This window comes from Acanthaster planci, linkage group LG19, assembly GCF_054643075.1.
Source record: "Acanthaster planci isolate LZ-2023a linkage group LG19, COTS_SCS, whole genome shotgun sequence".
Taxonomy (NCBI): Eukaryota; Metazoa; Echinodermata; class Asteroidea; order Valvatida; family Acanthasteridae; genus Acanthaster; species Acanthaster planci.
In genome coordinates, this window is record NC_141795.1 from 8,851,053 (window position 1) to 8,867,480 (window position 16,428).

The 16,428-nt window shown below is 40.6% G+C and overlaps 1 protein-coding gene across 3 annotated transcripts in view; it reads right to left on the reverse strand.

Annotated features, from left to right (window-relative positions):
* The window catches only part of LOC110990148 (uncharacterized), a 35,302-nt gene that overhangs the window by 13,487 nt on the left and 5,387 nt on the right, over positions 1 to 16,428 (reverse strand). The window contains exon 3 of one of the 3 annotated variants that reach the window (XM_022254999.2): positions 3,050 to 3,158. The exons of the other annotated variants lie outside the window; for them this stretch is intronic. The gene's annotated coding sequence lies outside the window, so the exon portion shown is untranslated. The remainder of the gene's footprint in view (positions 1 to 3,049; positions 3,159 to 16,428) is intronic. 3 annotated transcript variants of the gene reach the window in all.

Consider the following 16,428-nt stretch of genomic DNA (forward strand, 5'->3'; position numbering starts at 1 on the left):
TATAAAACTACCATACACGCACACTGTACAAGATCCTAGGGGGTATAAAACTACCTTACACGTACACTGTACAAGATCCTAGAGGGTATAAAACTACCTTACACGCACACTGTACAAGATCCTAGAGGGTATAAAACTACCATACACGTACACTGTGCAAGATCCTAGAGGGTATAAAACTACCTTACACATACACTGTACAAGATCAGAGAGGGTATAAAACTACCATACACGTACACTGTACAAGATCCTAGAGGGTATAAAACTACCATACACGTACACTGTACAAGATCCTAGAGGGTATAAAACTACCATACACGTACACTGTACAAGATCCTAGAGGGTATAAAACTACCATACACGTACACTGTACAAGATCCTAGAGGGTATAAAACTACCTTACACATACACTGTACAAGATCCTAGAGGGTATAAAACTACCTTACACGTACACTGTACAAGATCCCAGAGGGTATAAAACTACCTTACACGTACACTGTACAAGATCCCGGAGGGTATAAAACTACCTTACACATACACTGTACAAGATCCTAGAGGGTATAAAACTACCTTACACATACACTGTACAAGATCCTAGAGGGTATAAAACTACCATACACATACACTGTACAAGATCCTAGAGGGTATAAAACTACCTTACACATACACTGTACAAGATCCTAGAGGGTATAAAACTACCTTACACATACACTGTACAAGATCCTAGAGGGTATAAAACTACCTTACACGTACACTGTACAAGATCCTACAGGGTATAAAACTACCATACACGCACACTGTACAAGATCCTAGAGGGTATAAAACTACCTTACACGTACACTGTACAAGATCCTACAGGGTATAAAACTACCATACACACACACTGTACAAGATCCTAGAGGGTATAAAACTACCATACCATACACATACACTGTACAAGATCCCAGAGGGTAAAAACTACCATACACGTACACTGTACAAGCATGAGTACAGCTATCAAGAAATTAAAGTGAGAAATGTTCAAACAGAAAGAACATGTGACTGTACAGTACACGTTTAATGTAATGTACATGTACATGTATACATGTACATACCCATCTCATTATTTAATGCATGTACCGCATAGAGATGTTGTATGTGTCCACTATGCTTTACAAATTAGTATACAAGGGCTCTCAACATCCATCCCTAACACTCCTGAATCATCCTATTTCAATATGATTTTTCAAATACCCTTAGGGGTTAAAGTTTAAGAAAAAAATAACAATAAAGTCCAGAGGAAACATGCTTTCAATGTCATCAAACACATCTGGGATTCCTAATAAACAACCACATCAGCCTCACTCCAAGAAATAACAATAATCCCATCGAAATCAATATATGACAAAAATGCCCTTGGAAACTGCCATAATGGCAATAATTTTCAGAAGTTTAAAGGATATAAATCAAATGTGTCCAGGCTTTTTTCCTTAGGAAGGTCTGCACCTTACCACGGTATTCAGATTGAAAAATGATGCTAACAAATGAACAGATTGTACACTGTACCTGTCTGTGTAGCATACGGTATCGTCCAATTTCTATTAAAAAATGCTGCATAAACATTACCGGTCGAACTGCCAGTATACCAGTGCATGCATTAAGTCACACACTAATTGCAGAGGTTTTAATTCATCACTGGAATGCACACAACATGCATATTCTAGCAGTATTCGTAGTACATGCGTATGTACATGTACATGTATGCATGTAGGCCTTCTAAGCAACACATGGTTAAGAAGATGCCGCTGAACATGTGAGGGCCCTATACGAATACATACATGCAATATACGGGAATCTCATACCGGTTATGCAAATGGTCTGAGTGACGTCCCTTGCTGCATGCATGTTTTGCACTCAGTTTGACCCCATAACAAGGGAAAGAAAAAATTTTGAAACTACCTGTACACGCAAACGCGAAAATAGGATATTGGCTAATGGTCGGCAGAGGATGGGCACACGAGCAAAGGAGGAGTGTGAACCCCACATAACAAGCTTTCAAAGGGACGACCCCCTCCCCAAAGAAAAACGTCGTGACTGGCCGATGACAGAGACAGATCCGCAGTCATTAAGCCCAGGTGAAAACACCCTGGCATGGAGGTGACAAACATGATTTGGAGGAAGGGGGAGGGACATGCTGTCAAGGTGATCGATGGAGACATACTTCTGCTTCGTTTCTTGCAGGATTCAGAAAGAAGGAACAAGTGAGACAGAACAGGATAAGAGGGGGGTGTTGGAAGGACACTTTTGCACCGGGGGCCAATTTCATAGCACTGCATGAGCGAAAAATTTGTTTAAGTGGGACACAACCTTGCTTGACAAATCAGGTTACCTGTCAACACTTCTTGTGATGTACATTGTTTGGGAATGGAAGTTTACCTGTCTTTTGGTTAGCATGACAATCGCATAGAGTTTGAGCTGGTAACCTTTGTTTATTAAGCAAGGCTTTTTCACGCTTAAGCAAATTCTTAGCTTAGGCAGCTCTATGAAATTGGCCCCTGGAAGGGAGTTACAACGGTAATTGTTTGCAGTGGACCCTTTGAAATAAAGCATAACGCTTAAAAATCACTTACAGTAGGGTTTGTGTATGCATGCAAACCATTGCTACGTGTACATGTATGTGAAAAACATTGCCTGCACATGTACACGGATGTCTGCAAATTCCAGTGCACAATCTCTGTACAGTGCAGGCCAGCACTTGTACATGTAGATGGCATGCATCGGTACATGTACATGCACCCCTCCTACCAAATCAAATACAAGTACAAACAAAAGAAATTTTCTTTTCTTTATCTTACAAAGTCACCATCCCATTCATATCCCGTCGATTCTGCGTCAAGGGTCCGACATGAGAAGAGTGAAGCCAATAAAGCAAGTAGTCTGACAGACCGTCTCGCCAAAACAAAACAATGCACCTCAGGATATTGCTAATTTCCTTCAGTGATTCAAAGGATATAGTCCTTTTGTTCAGCATACCGGTACATGTACATGTACATGTGTGCACTGTTCTTACCAAGATATGACAGCTGCCACCTGCATCTGAGAAGCAGGCACTATCCATCTAACTCTGTGTTGACAACGAAAGTTTACCTCGTCAGGAAACGTCAGGAGGGTCTGCAGACCTGGGACGCGAAAACAAAATCTCAAACAGGACACTGGACATAATTTTTAATCACTGAGCTAATTCCAAGTTATCTTTAGGGCCCCTTTAAATAGTCTTCCCCAAAATATTTTCCACCGTTAATTGGCTGGGGGAAGATGTTTTCCAGGCCAGGAATTCCCATATGGAGAACAGGCCAGAAAACAGATAATCTAATTGTCACATTGAGCCAAAAATACATTCTGCCCGAGACCAAAAAACAGACCTTGCTCAAAAAACGTGGGACCACAGTGCGATGACAAAATGCAATGTGAAAAATTCCACCTTGCTTGTTTACAATTTACTCCAGCCACGGTGAAATTTACATGTAAATTATAATAATTTCATATTAATTCTTCCCCACCCCTCCCACAAACAAACCAACAAAAAACAAAATGGCACATAGCACCGTAACGATACATGTGCTGTCTGTACACATGTCTACTTATAAATGTTTATGTACTAGCAATAATACAATAAATTAATATGCCAGTATGGTATGGGGTACTAAGTACAGCTTATGAACTTTTGTTTAACTTCACATATGATGCAAGATATGCGGTAAAGGGGGACCCCCGTCTATCGTGTCTTCTTTTGTGTTGATGGAATCTTTGGAATTCCTTTCAGATTTCTGAGGGGGGGTAGCAGTGGACACAATAGCCTTAGGGTATATGGCTTGCACATCACAAGGGGGGGTCCCCCTTTACCCATTCGTGCAGGGCGTCTAACTACACACGAATGAGCAAAAACAGGAATGTTGCAGAGAACACCAAATAAATAACCTGCCACATGTACGTGTAGTGGCTCTGTTAACAACCATCTGCCAGCCTTGGAATTAGCTGTGATGAATACTCACTGAAGAATGAAGCATTCAGTCATTCATTATGACCTTCTGTTCCATCATTAATTATGCAAATATGCCTCAGAGTGATTATTGGACAGCGGTGGCCGGGCAGCAATGAGAGACAACCCGTGACTCATCCAAGGTACTGAATGCAAGCTATGAATATTCAACAGTAATTAGTTTCACGGCGTGAGTAAGAAAAAAACCAAAAGTCTTCACTTCGATTCCTCTAATGAAACAGTACATGCCACTGCTTTGTCTAAAATGGAATCTGGAATGAGTCACTCTGTATCACAGGCACTGACTTGATTTCCAAATGGATCTTGGGGGGGTGGGAGTTCATAACAATGCCACATCTTGCACAATTGAAATGTTTTAAATTTTTGTTGACATGAACAAATCGTACACATGTGGAAACCAGCCGTGGGAAAAACCTTCATCGTTGCTCTAAAAACCCTGTTCACAGACACAAACCAATGTGTTTCTAAACGTGGAGCTCACTCGACGTGTTTCTGTTGTGAGGAAGCGAAAGCTGGGAGGGGAACAAATGCCTCCAACACTCCCCCTTCTACAAGTGGCAACAACCGGGGTTTTCAAATTCAATCAAGAGAGACGTAAAACTAACTGTCAAGCAAAACACCTGTGAAAGTTTGTAAGACACTTAATACTGGTACATGAGCTCCCTACTGTACAAGTTTATATATACTGAATAGGTACCTGTATGTTATACGTGTACATGCGCATGCCTTGAACTACGCTTTGTGATTGAAAACAAATTATAATGGGACTTGAGTTAGTGACCTTAGGAAGAATAAGGTCAGTACAGCACTATACTCATGGGAGTCATGGTTTGTTATGGTGTAATGTTGCACACAAACCACAACTTCCAAACAAGTCAACAAAACCTGTCCCAGAGCTAGGTCAACAAACTCACCCCAGGGGTGCATAGTCAAGCAGGGAACAGGGAGTCAGGCAAATCGCTGTTGTGTGCTGGGTGCATACTGGCCCCCCAAAATACTCCCAGGATTTGCAAGGACACCCTCATCAACCAGTCACACATCTATATCTTATGGTTGTGTTTTTAAAAAAAAAACGAAAAAAGGTTTCCCTGTACAGATTTTTTTAATGGAGGACACAGCCAAGTTTTCTTGTTTTTTTTAATTTTTCATACTAGAAAGATTTTTCCCAGACAACGGATGGATCCTCTGGAATCTTTTACTGATGTTCACAGTGGTAATTCCGGTTGTAAAATGAAGGGACATTTAACCCTATCTACCGAGTAACAGGTTTGAAACTTGCATACCGGTATTAAGCTACACCTGTGCATGTTGTTAGCAACAAAAAGTGAAAGCATGTTGCAGATTTATCTTCCCCCCTCCCAAAAAAAGGTGGGTCGGAAAAGGAAACAGGTAGAAACAAGAGACCATGTGTACGTTCACTTATTGGTGTAATCACTAGATACTAGTAGGCGTGAATGAGAAATTGTTACACTTGAAATGCAGACTTTTTAAACTGCAGGGTCTGTAGTGCACATGCACTTGTATTGATCAATCTCAATCGCATTAATTTGCGCATGTACCTGGAGACTCCTATGGCATCATCTCAATATTTCTGCTCCAATGGACATTTTTCATTAAGGCTCTCTGCACTCTAAACAGGCTTCACGCCATGCAGTCATGCGAGGCTTACAAGGGGAGAAGAGCAGTCTTGCTGGGAGACAGTGCAATGCGAATTCCCACTGGTCTCTACCCCTCGGCAAGAAACCTTCGCCGTCTGCTGGTCATCACGCTGAGGGACTGCTGACCAACAAGGACGGAGGAGATGAACAAGACAGAATCTCAAAAATACATGTAAATGTACCAGTAACAATGTGTCAACAGTAACATACACGTACATACCTGTACGTGTATAAAATGACAGACGAGTTGCATGTAAATCAGAACTTCTGTACCGGTGGGCTCTCCACAACAACACTGCGTTTGTGGTTTGTCAGTTAAATAAACATTTGTTATTAATCTTTAACATGGATTTTTCGTTTTTGTTAACTTGCTACTTTTGTTTTACCCGGTACCTGCTCCAGTGCATGCAGTGTGCAAACCCAGAATATGCGGAAATGGTCACAATGGGACTTTTGTCTGTTTTTACACGAATTTTTTTCTATGTTAGCTTGCTAATTTTGTTTCACCTGCTAAAGTGCATACCGTGTACAAACCAGAACCTGCGGAAATGGTCACAATGGGACTTTTGTGTGTTTTTACATATATCCTGAAGGTAGTGTGTACATTTGCATGTACACAAACTAAACAGGATCGGCTTTTTAAAGGATTTTCCCAAACATAAAATGTAAACAACCTCCCAGCAAAGATGGCTGAATGCAGAGACTCCACGTTTAATTGCATGCATGTATACATGTACATGTACATGTGGTATAAAGGTTCACGTACAAGACGAGAATTGACTTGATGATGACTATAACACACATCATTATAACTTATAAGCACTGTCCTCTTGACCAAGTTTTTCAATCTATCACCTTACATGTCGTTCTATGGGATGTACATTACGTGTATGCTCATAAGCCCATAGAGAGAGATCTTCAATGACAAATTTAATCCTAAATGAACAAGGCTCACAGCCACAAATTCCATTCAAAACACGCTCTTCTGAGAATCTTGGAGAGCTGCAGACATACATGTACCTTTAGCCAGGAGCTGTAGACAGGTCTGTGCCAACCCCCCTGGCAAAATGCAGGGTAAGTGGCTGAGGATTGGTGACAGATGAATGATAACAGGTAGACTGAGTCAGGACTTGAGATACATGTAACTTCCACACTGGCAATGTTTTGCTTGCCATTTGTGTAAGTTGAGTTACAGCACTGTCCCTGCCTTTTCAAAATATCAGCTTCCTTTCCTGGTGGAATTTAGAAGGAATGTGATATTCTGTGACAAATACAGTTGCTTGTTCATAATTGTAGGCCGTTATGCACTTACATTGCCCTTTAGAAGTAAACAAAATCAGAGCAGCTTAAAGAGTTCAGGGCAAAATTTCTGCAACTACAGGGTATTCATATGAAGTGGCATGCAAACTAGAATGTTAATAACACATCATGCGTTTCTCCACTTGTCCACTCCTTGCTATGAAATAGAAGTGCACTTGTCGCATAGCGACTGGTCACTTTCCACACTGTAAATGTACTTACATGTACATACCGGTATCCCGGTGTGTACAATGTATACACTTGTGAAGTGTTGTGTTGGTATCGACGACCAGTTATTTTGAGTGACGTCGCACCTGAAAGCTCGGAACAATTGCAATCCTAGAAAATTACATGCATCAATTGAATCTGATAACGTAGTAAATTATAAGGTGCCACACCAGAAAAGCAAGGACAGTAAATCTTTAAATTGCTTAAAATGGAAAAAGAATAATTCTGTTTGCACAACTGCCTGTGGCAAAACGAACCAACAGGCAAATGTACGGGCGCATGTACATGTACAAACTGGCGCATACATGTACACGTATCTACCAGTACATGTGCATGTACACACATGCCCAGGTCTACAATAATGCCCTGCCAACTACACGTAAATAATTGGCCTTAGTACAAGTCAACCATCTTGAAGCAAAAGCAAAGCAATTCCTATTGTAATTTCTAAACTCTATTGTGAGTGGGACCTCACACTGGGATGATGCAATAACTGGACAAATTGTAGATTACCATCCTGCTGCTCTGATGGCTAGTTCTGAATTTATGGATAAAGGTCATATTTTTATTGTCCAAACAGGAAAAAAAAATCAATGCGAGGCTAAACCAATAATTACCAGTACAATAATTACCAGTACAGGGATGAGATTGGGCAATGATAAAAATAGCTGAAAACAGCTGGGAAAAAGGCATAAAAAAGCTGAACTGTGAAAATCTCCTGTACTTTTGTTCACAGCCAGTGAGGGAAACAAGCTGAAATCTAAAACAAAAAAAGCTGAAATCAGCTAAAAAGCTGAGAAATCTCACCCCTGATATGTAGCTGGGTTCTTTCCCATTTCAGAGTATTGAAGATGATACATGGATTCCGAGAAGCACAAGCTTAAATGACCATCTCATGAATAAAACCCATTGGGCACCAGCTTCATATCACGTTCTCATCAGATTCCCAAAGTTCTGAAGATACGGTAGATTAGAGTTCCGTGCTGTTTTCAAAGCAAAGTACACGTTTTCCTTTAAATGTTGATCAGTCTGTATGCATGCATGAACTCGCAAGCAATTTCACACACAACTACATGTACTGTGCTCTCTTGCTGTAACATTACAATTACAATGCACCTGTTCCTAGAGAAGAGGTGACAGGACATAATGACATAATAGACATTGTGTTAACGCACCGTGACATGTGCATGTTTACAGTACGCTATCAGTACAAGGCAGAAGACAACAACTCAAGCAACTGATGAAATTTGATGTGCACCCGTGGCAACTCTTCCTGTACATGCGTGCTGAACGGAATTGGCCAAGCCATCCACGGATCTGAAGAGAGTGATTTTAAAATCTTCTCAGCAGGATCAGCCTAAGGTACGACTTACTATCAATTACGGGGAAGGGGGAGGTCTCTTCTCAAGCCCTTGCTAATGGTTATGAAGTCATAATGCATAATGAATCGAAGCACTTGAACAAAAATGGTGAACTACTGAGGATAATAAGCCACTGAACTAACCCCCTAAGGACCATTGAAATCCTGCATAACCTTGTGGGGTTCAGCATGGTTAGGGCTGTACAGGGTATACATGTACTGGTACATTGTTGGGTTTGCAGCTCTATGGTGAAACGAACTGTAAGTAGATGTATATTGGATCCTGACCTGTTCTACCTGTACTTGGAATTTATGCACTCTTGCAACTTACCAGGGACAAATTTATACAATGTGGGGACGTCAATGAGGCACTACAATTGTACAGAGATAATGTTGCTTGAACAAAATATAAAGCCCGCAAATGTAATTTTCTAAGAGCACTTCACAATTTACACTGTATACACTGCAATCATAGAGTGAGGACTCTGACCCGAGCAGAAGATGTACGACTTTGGTGACAAGTTTGATAACTGCATGTCACCTTGTTCAATTATTTAATCATTTGCCATTTAATGAGACCCAAACTATGAAGTCTGCGTTCTTGAATTTATCTAACAAAAACATTTGCGAGAAAAAAAAAAGATTAACCAAAGTTCATAAATAACACCACTTCAAATTCACTGAATTGTTGTGAGTCCCCTGCTGGGATATCGGTGTTTGATTTCTGTAATGACAAGGAGCAGGTCACCAAAAGTTAGTAGTGCAAAGTACCAGGGAATCCCATCGGCAAGTCCAACAAGATGCATAACAAGAAACACTTACACATGCAGGCAAGTGATTTATACTCCACTTTGCTCAGGTGTGACAAACGAGGTTGAATTTCCCTTATCTGGATATGTCCTCTCCTTTTTTTTCAGAGAGCATCAAACATTTGACATGAACGTTTACGAGATGTGCCAACAATACCGTGGAAACAGGCTCCGACACGCACAAATTCCTGAAACTAAACAAAACATTGGCACTGGTATCAACTTAATTTCAACAGTGTGCTACTGAGTATTGCCATTACAATATTACTGTATGACAGACAAAAGTCATCAATGAAGACAAGACAGAAGACAACGAAAACCACATTTTCCTGACACAAACAGACCTCAACATCAAACAAACTTGCCCCCAAAACAAACAGGACAATTGATGTCACTTCACACATTCTTTATATTCTTGAAATATTTCGAGCATTTTCAAAGTTCAAGAATTTAAAGATAACGCACCGGCACATGTACCAGTACATGTACATATGATGACACGATGCTTCTCATATATTTTCCATCAAAGAAGATAAAGTAGGCCTAATGCGTGACAGTTTGCAATTGCAGGTCACACACCAATGACGATGACATGTGGCATGTACAATAGCACCTGTAGGCATACATATGCATGTGTCACGCATAATGAGCAAGAACTAGCACGAGTAGGCTTTACTTTGGAAAGCCAGCTGTGCAGCGGCATCAAAACGTGTCTGGACTTAAGACCGATCACAAATATGCCATAAACTAGCATCAATCAAGGGGTACATCCACGGAGGCCAGGCAGATGAAACTGTGCACCGTCCGTGGGATGATACGTCTGAGATATTTCATTCAGGAGTCGCGTGCGAGCAACATGATTAAGTCTGGACACTGTCGGCTGCCCTGCAAATTTCACGTGCATATCAAGGAAGTCACCATCTCGGAATGTCTTCAATTACATGGCTCTAGAGTGTAACCCTCAGTGACAATAAACACTCGTCGTCTTTGTCAGAGATGCTACATGTACATGTGTTCATGCGGGAAAATAATTACTATATTGGAGATGACACTTTGTAATAGCCTAGCAGCAACTGCAATAACGCGTGACTCATACAAGACATTTTGATGAAAGGAGATTAAAAAAACTTCAGGCTCGAGTTACATGTACAATCATTTATTTGCTTCCTGCCTGCATGCGATCGAGTTGCCTACTTTGTAAATGTTAGGGTGTGTAGTAGACTGGTCCATACTGCCATAGCACCACAATGACATGGGGGGAGGGTGAATCCAGGAATTTTGTTTTTTGGGAGGGGGCTTCAGGCCCCTCGGATACATGTACATGTCTGATTGTTGCAGACAGGCAACATGTACATGAACCGGTAAGTGTGAACTTCTTTTGGTACAACTACATGTATGTACATACATGCATGTACATGTATATGTACATGTACATGTAGCTCTCCACTCCAGACAGCCAATTCCATAATTTTTCATACATGTACAGTGTACATACATGTATGTAGTTGAATTCTTCAATGTACAGAATTTATCTACCACTTTCTGTTGCTACATGTACATGTATCTGGCTCCGCACTCATTGTATTTATGGCAAGAACCTTTAAAAATTCCTTTTCCAATCCCACATAATCAAGCACGGGCACTTGTCAACAAGTGCTCATACTAGTCCTGAAAGTAGGCATGTCACTAAAATTTTGAAGTTTCTGTAATATGATTAAATTGCAGCTTTCGTGAAGCATCTTAATGAAATACAATCACAGAACAGAAAGAATTTTTGAAAAGTAATCCACATTTATTGTGTTTTTCTGCCATTTTTTTAAAAATGCCCCAAATCAATAAATTCGTTTTTCCAATTAAGAAATTATGAATATTTTGGCACTGTATGCTTTAAATTTTGGCTAATATTAAAGGGGACTTGGCACACATTATCAACCAAAGGAAATTAAGTCTGTCACAGCTTCCAATTCTACATGTCAAAAATTGGAGATTCTGGGAAAACCATCAGTGGGCGATGTTTCTAAGTGTTTCTCACAACAAAATTCGGCAATCCGTACTTCATACTGACGATCAACACATCTATTTTAACTTCCCACATTCAAAATGCCTAATTATGCCACATTTTGTAAGAAAACATGGATGGTTTACCTGATCAATGATTACCACTTCGCGTCACCATTGTGGAAAATTTCAAAGTCGTGGTGCATTTGCAGTGGTTTTAACGAATCTAAACATAGCCTTTCCAGGGTCGTAGGTCACATGAAACACAACGGAATCGTTCAAAGAATACGATCATAAGGGGGAACAGCTTGCTTCGACGCTATTCCAATTCGCGATGTTGCACGTCACACAGAGCGGTTCTGACAAGAAGGTCGTTTTTTAAATCGCCATACCTTCTTTATTCTAACCTCATTTCAAATATTAAAAACAGGATAGTAAAGAGGAGATTATTGAGTAGTTATCTCAGTATTTCTCTGTCATTTCATTTTAGGTGCTTTATGTTTTGACAAAGCCACTCCAAAGTACACCCTCATTTTCACAACGGCCCATGTTGTGTGTGAGTACCGTGTGCGTGCCGAGTTGGCTGAAAATATTGATAGCCCAGTTGACCTGCCTACTGAAAGTGTCTCTGCCAGCTCCCACGGCTGATCATCACAGCATGCGCTAGCCCCTTGAGGCTCCTTCTGTCCAGTCAATTTCTCGGAGCATTTCGACCCCGCCTTGTGATTTTCATGGCAGTTAAGGTGTAAAATCGCACAGAGCACGTGTGAGAGTGTGAAACTTTTCGCCCAGCAGGGTTGTTGTTGACTTTTTGCTGCTGAAGAAGTGTTAAATAGCACATGGAGTGTGTATCAAGTACGGGAATTCTAGGAGTACATGTACATGTACACGTACATGTACATCACTTCTTATTACCAATACACGTCCCATCTCAAGTCACATCTCCAAGGAAGGAGAATTAAGAGGAACAGCATTGAACAGTGCAGGAAATCGTGCTCTGAAAGCCAAAATTAGCTTATACAGTACATCATTAGTCATTGCCATCACGATAACTACAAATCAAGATTAATCATGTCATTCCTTCTTTTTTTTCCTGTTTTTTACACTGCCTTGTTTTTGCTTGACCTTATTTACTAAATTGTGTTTCTAGGCCAAAATCCCCTCCCAACAAAAAATTACTGGATTTTGATGTACCGGTACGTGAAAACTACATGTACATGTACATCCACAGCACCCAGGAACACGATACTTTCCAAGTCTGAATGATTTGACTGACTCCCCTTCACCACAGTGCTGAAGTCCATGTTACAACTTACGAGCTTTCTAAATATGAAAGTAAGCCTGCCACAGGACCACAAGGGACCGCTAAATATTCTGTCCCAAAAAAAAAGGAGGCTTCCACAATGACACTGCAACACTGGCCTCGTCCTAACCCATCTGACAGCACCCCCCTGTGTGATATGGATTTGCAGACACACGAGTGCGATTGAATTACTGGACCAGTTTCTGTAGAACAGTCTTGTTACCAGTGCCTTATTTGGTAACCTGAAAATGTTTCCGCAGCACGCTTGGAGAATTGGGACGTGTGGCAATGCTTTCCAGATTCTGTCGACCTTACGCTTTTAACAGGTCCAAGGCCAGACTGATAATTTCACAATCTTTGAGAGGTCTACCGTTGACCTTATGTGGTGCAAGGTCATCAAGTCAGATAATTTAGCCCGGAAAAGTGCTGCAGAGTTCACCCGTGCTGCCTCTCAAAATAGAGCTAGAGAGGGAAAATGAGCAAGTACAAACACAGAATTGATTGCTGCCACAAAAACACCCCACAAACAGCCCCCTTTTTATTAGTCTTAACCTGCAAAACTGTCCATACTGTGTCCCTGCCTCCGTGACATAAGCAATATTCGGGTATACAGGGTACACTCCACACATCACTTACAAGATGTACATACACGATGTGAACTAAGGCTGCCATGTTTGCATGCATAAACAAGCAAAAAAAGCTTCAAATCAACCCACAAATTGTGCCAAAACAGGACCAGGTGTTCATTTTGATTTTCAGTGCTGTCTGTGAAGTGTCATTTTTCTATTTTTACAAAATTTTGGAGCATCGGAAGGATGTTGGTGCTTGGTAATGTCGCATTAACTGACACACAAAAAAAAAAAACTTTTGTGAAAAACAAATGAAAAGGGTACTAGGGATGTTTGGGTATATTTCACATCCCTTCCTTCCAAAAGCAGGTAAAATGACCCAAAATGTAACCCCAACCCTAAGAAAGCCATAAAAAAATCACAATATTTCTACATTGTTCGCCTCCCCCTCTAATAAAAATTGTCCTCCCCGAAAATTTAGTTCTGGATCCACTCTGGCAACCAGCCTGTGAAACAATGGAAAAGTACAACACTTCCTTTTCAGTAAAGAAATGGTATGAAGTTATCAAAGAGACCAATGTTCCCAAAGCTAAGGCCAAACAAAAAATTAGTTGTGTTTCCTATAGTATTACACTGGAAAATAATTAGGGTGGTTGGTTGCGTACAATTTTTTTTTTACTCTAAATTTTCATAACCCAAAAAATTAGGGTCGAATGATGGTCTGTATTTTTAAGGGGGGGCGTATATTTGTAACAGGTACATAGTGTCAGATTCATACTGTACATGTCAATGTTACATATCAGCACTGTGATTGAGTAGTAAAGCAGCTGGTTGTTAAAATACAAACACACAAGAGCCGTCCAGCTCATGCAAAAACAAAAAAAATTAAACAATACAATGTACAGGACGATGTACACAAAATGAGGCTCGGGGCAAGGCACCGTAAGTTTTTACATTTTATTGATTTGTCGAATAAAAAGACATAGGTTCCGCGTGATTTTCTGGGTTGGGTCGGGTAACCGGAAATACAGCTATTTTTTTGTTTAGCCTAAGCTAAATTAGAAGGTGGAACATGTACATTGTACACAACACAACGTGAAAGCAAACAGCTGAAGTTTGCTCGTGCAGCTCTCCATTTTCAGGGCAAGCTCTTGCAACCTGGCAAACACCGCTAATTGAATAGCCAACCACTTCATGTCTCCGAGTGCTTCCAAACAATCCATGGGAATCCTACCCATTCCGTGGATGACCTCTCTGGCCAGACACTAAATGAAATTATCCAGCAGATTCCCTACCCCCAATAGCCCGCTTTTGCTGTTAGCTTAGTAATTAGGAATTTCTTGTGGGAAATTAAATGATCCCGATGCGTCTGTGTACAAAACAAAAAGAAGATTAAACACTGGAATAAAGGAGGACGTGCTGAAATGTCCACAGTAATATCTCCCAGGAGGTACAGTTCAAGAAACAGATATACAGAAATATTGCCTACATGTACATGTGCTTTCCAAAAGTAATGGGGCTTAGCTGCCTTTTCTCTTTCTTCCAAAAGTTTCAGCTTCTTTCAACACAAATATTATGCAGCACAATAAATACTTCTGGAAAAATTGAGAAAGCTCCAGCTTTGGTAGAAAAAAATGACCAAACCATTTATTTGACCCAACTGAGCTAAGTGCTACAATTTCAATATGACTTTACAGACATCCCGGAGAGTTACATACACTGTAGGGTTAAAAATGCTGCCATCATATTGAATTAGAGAATGACAAATGGCACCAGTATCTTCAGAGATGACATGCACTCAGCCAAATTATCTTTGCCTGTCCAATGATAAATTTTTAATTGTGCCTTTTCAGTCAAACTGGCAGCTAATAACAAGCATGTATAACACACTATTGATCCCTATGCCAGATGAGCAGGTCTCTCATTGATTAAACAGAGACTTGGCTAGTGGCTAAACACACATCAACAACTTGCAGCTTGCTGCAAAATGAACCCCTGTTCGAGTCAAAAGAGTCGGAGCTGACTGTCGGCGAGCGATCAATACGCTTGCATAAAAATCTCAGGAAAATAAGACAGCCCTTGGAGGGGGGGCTCAAGTGAGACTTTATCGCCGTTTGGCACTCGTCGATAAGTACGCGGTTGAAGGGTTACAGCATTTTGCCATTTGGTCAAGAAAACTACATGTACATCAATGTGACTGTGAAGTGATATGAATATCGGGAACGGCCGGTCCTAAACCAACATTTAAAACTGGATTGGGCAAATGGACGCTGATAATGCCCAAGAGGAAGGCATGATACATCATCAGTGTCCATTCTCCTGAGCTGGTCTTCAACGAAAACTGGCCAAACATACTGGTATTTAATCCCAATCATATATATCTTTGGAGTCATAAAGTCAAAACAGGTTGAAACAATTATTTTTTCCCAATGATTTTGTTTTTAAGATTACTTTTCTTGTCAAACACACCCCTCCAGCCTTATTATGGTACTTGTACATTCCTCTTAAGTAGTCACAAGCAATATGATCGGCATGCATGTGGCAGTACCGGTAGCTACATATTGCATGAGGTAATGCACAGCTTGCTGATGTTTTATCAACTGTTATGAGACCGGCCACTTGATCCACTCTCCATATGAATGGCTAAACTGCCTTAGTCTGAATAAATACGACTGTTGAATAATATGACTAGTTGTTTTTGCTTTTATCCAAGATTTACGAGTACTGTCTTTAAGAATTTATCCAAAGAAACAAGCTGAACAGTTTCATAAGATGCTGGCCCAACTGTAAAACTGTAAGTTAACGTACATAAACGATAGCGTATGCAAATGAACTGTTCCCTCCCTTTCGTTAATTGCATAAACACTAATGTGAAACTAGTGCGGGTACCAGTGAGTACATTTATATTGTCTGGTAAGCGGTCCCCGCATTACCTTATACACTGCGGGGACGGGAACGAGTCTGTTATACAAGCGCGATCATTGATCGAATTCCCTCGTAGCCTATGCACAAAACGTATAATGGGCACCACACAAAATTGACTAAAGGACCACGTACATATGTATGTTCATTCTCGAACTTCCCAAAACTCTTCTGTTTCGCGCACGTATGCGTGTGCGCGCACACACCATCGGTAAAATGAAATGTCTCATGGTGAGTGTGATA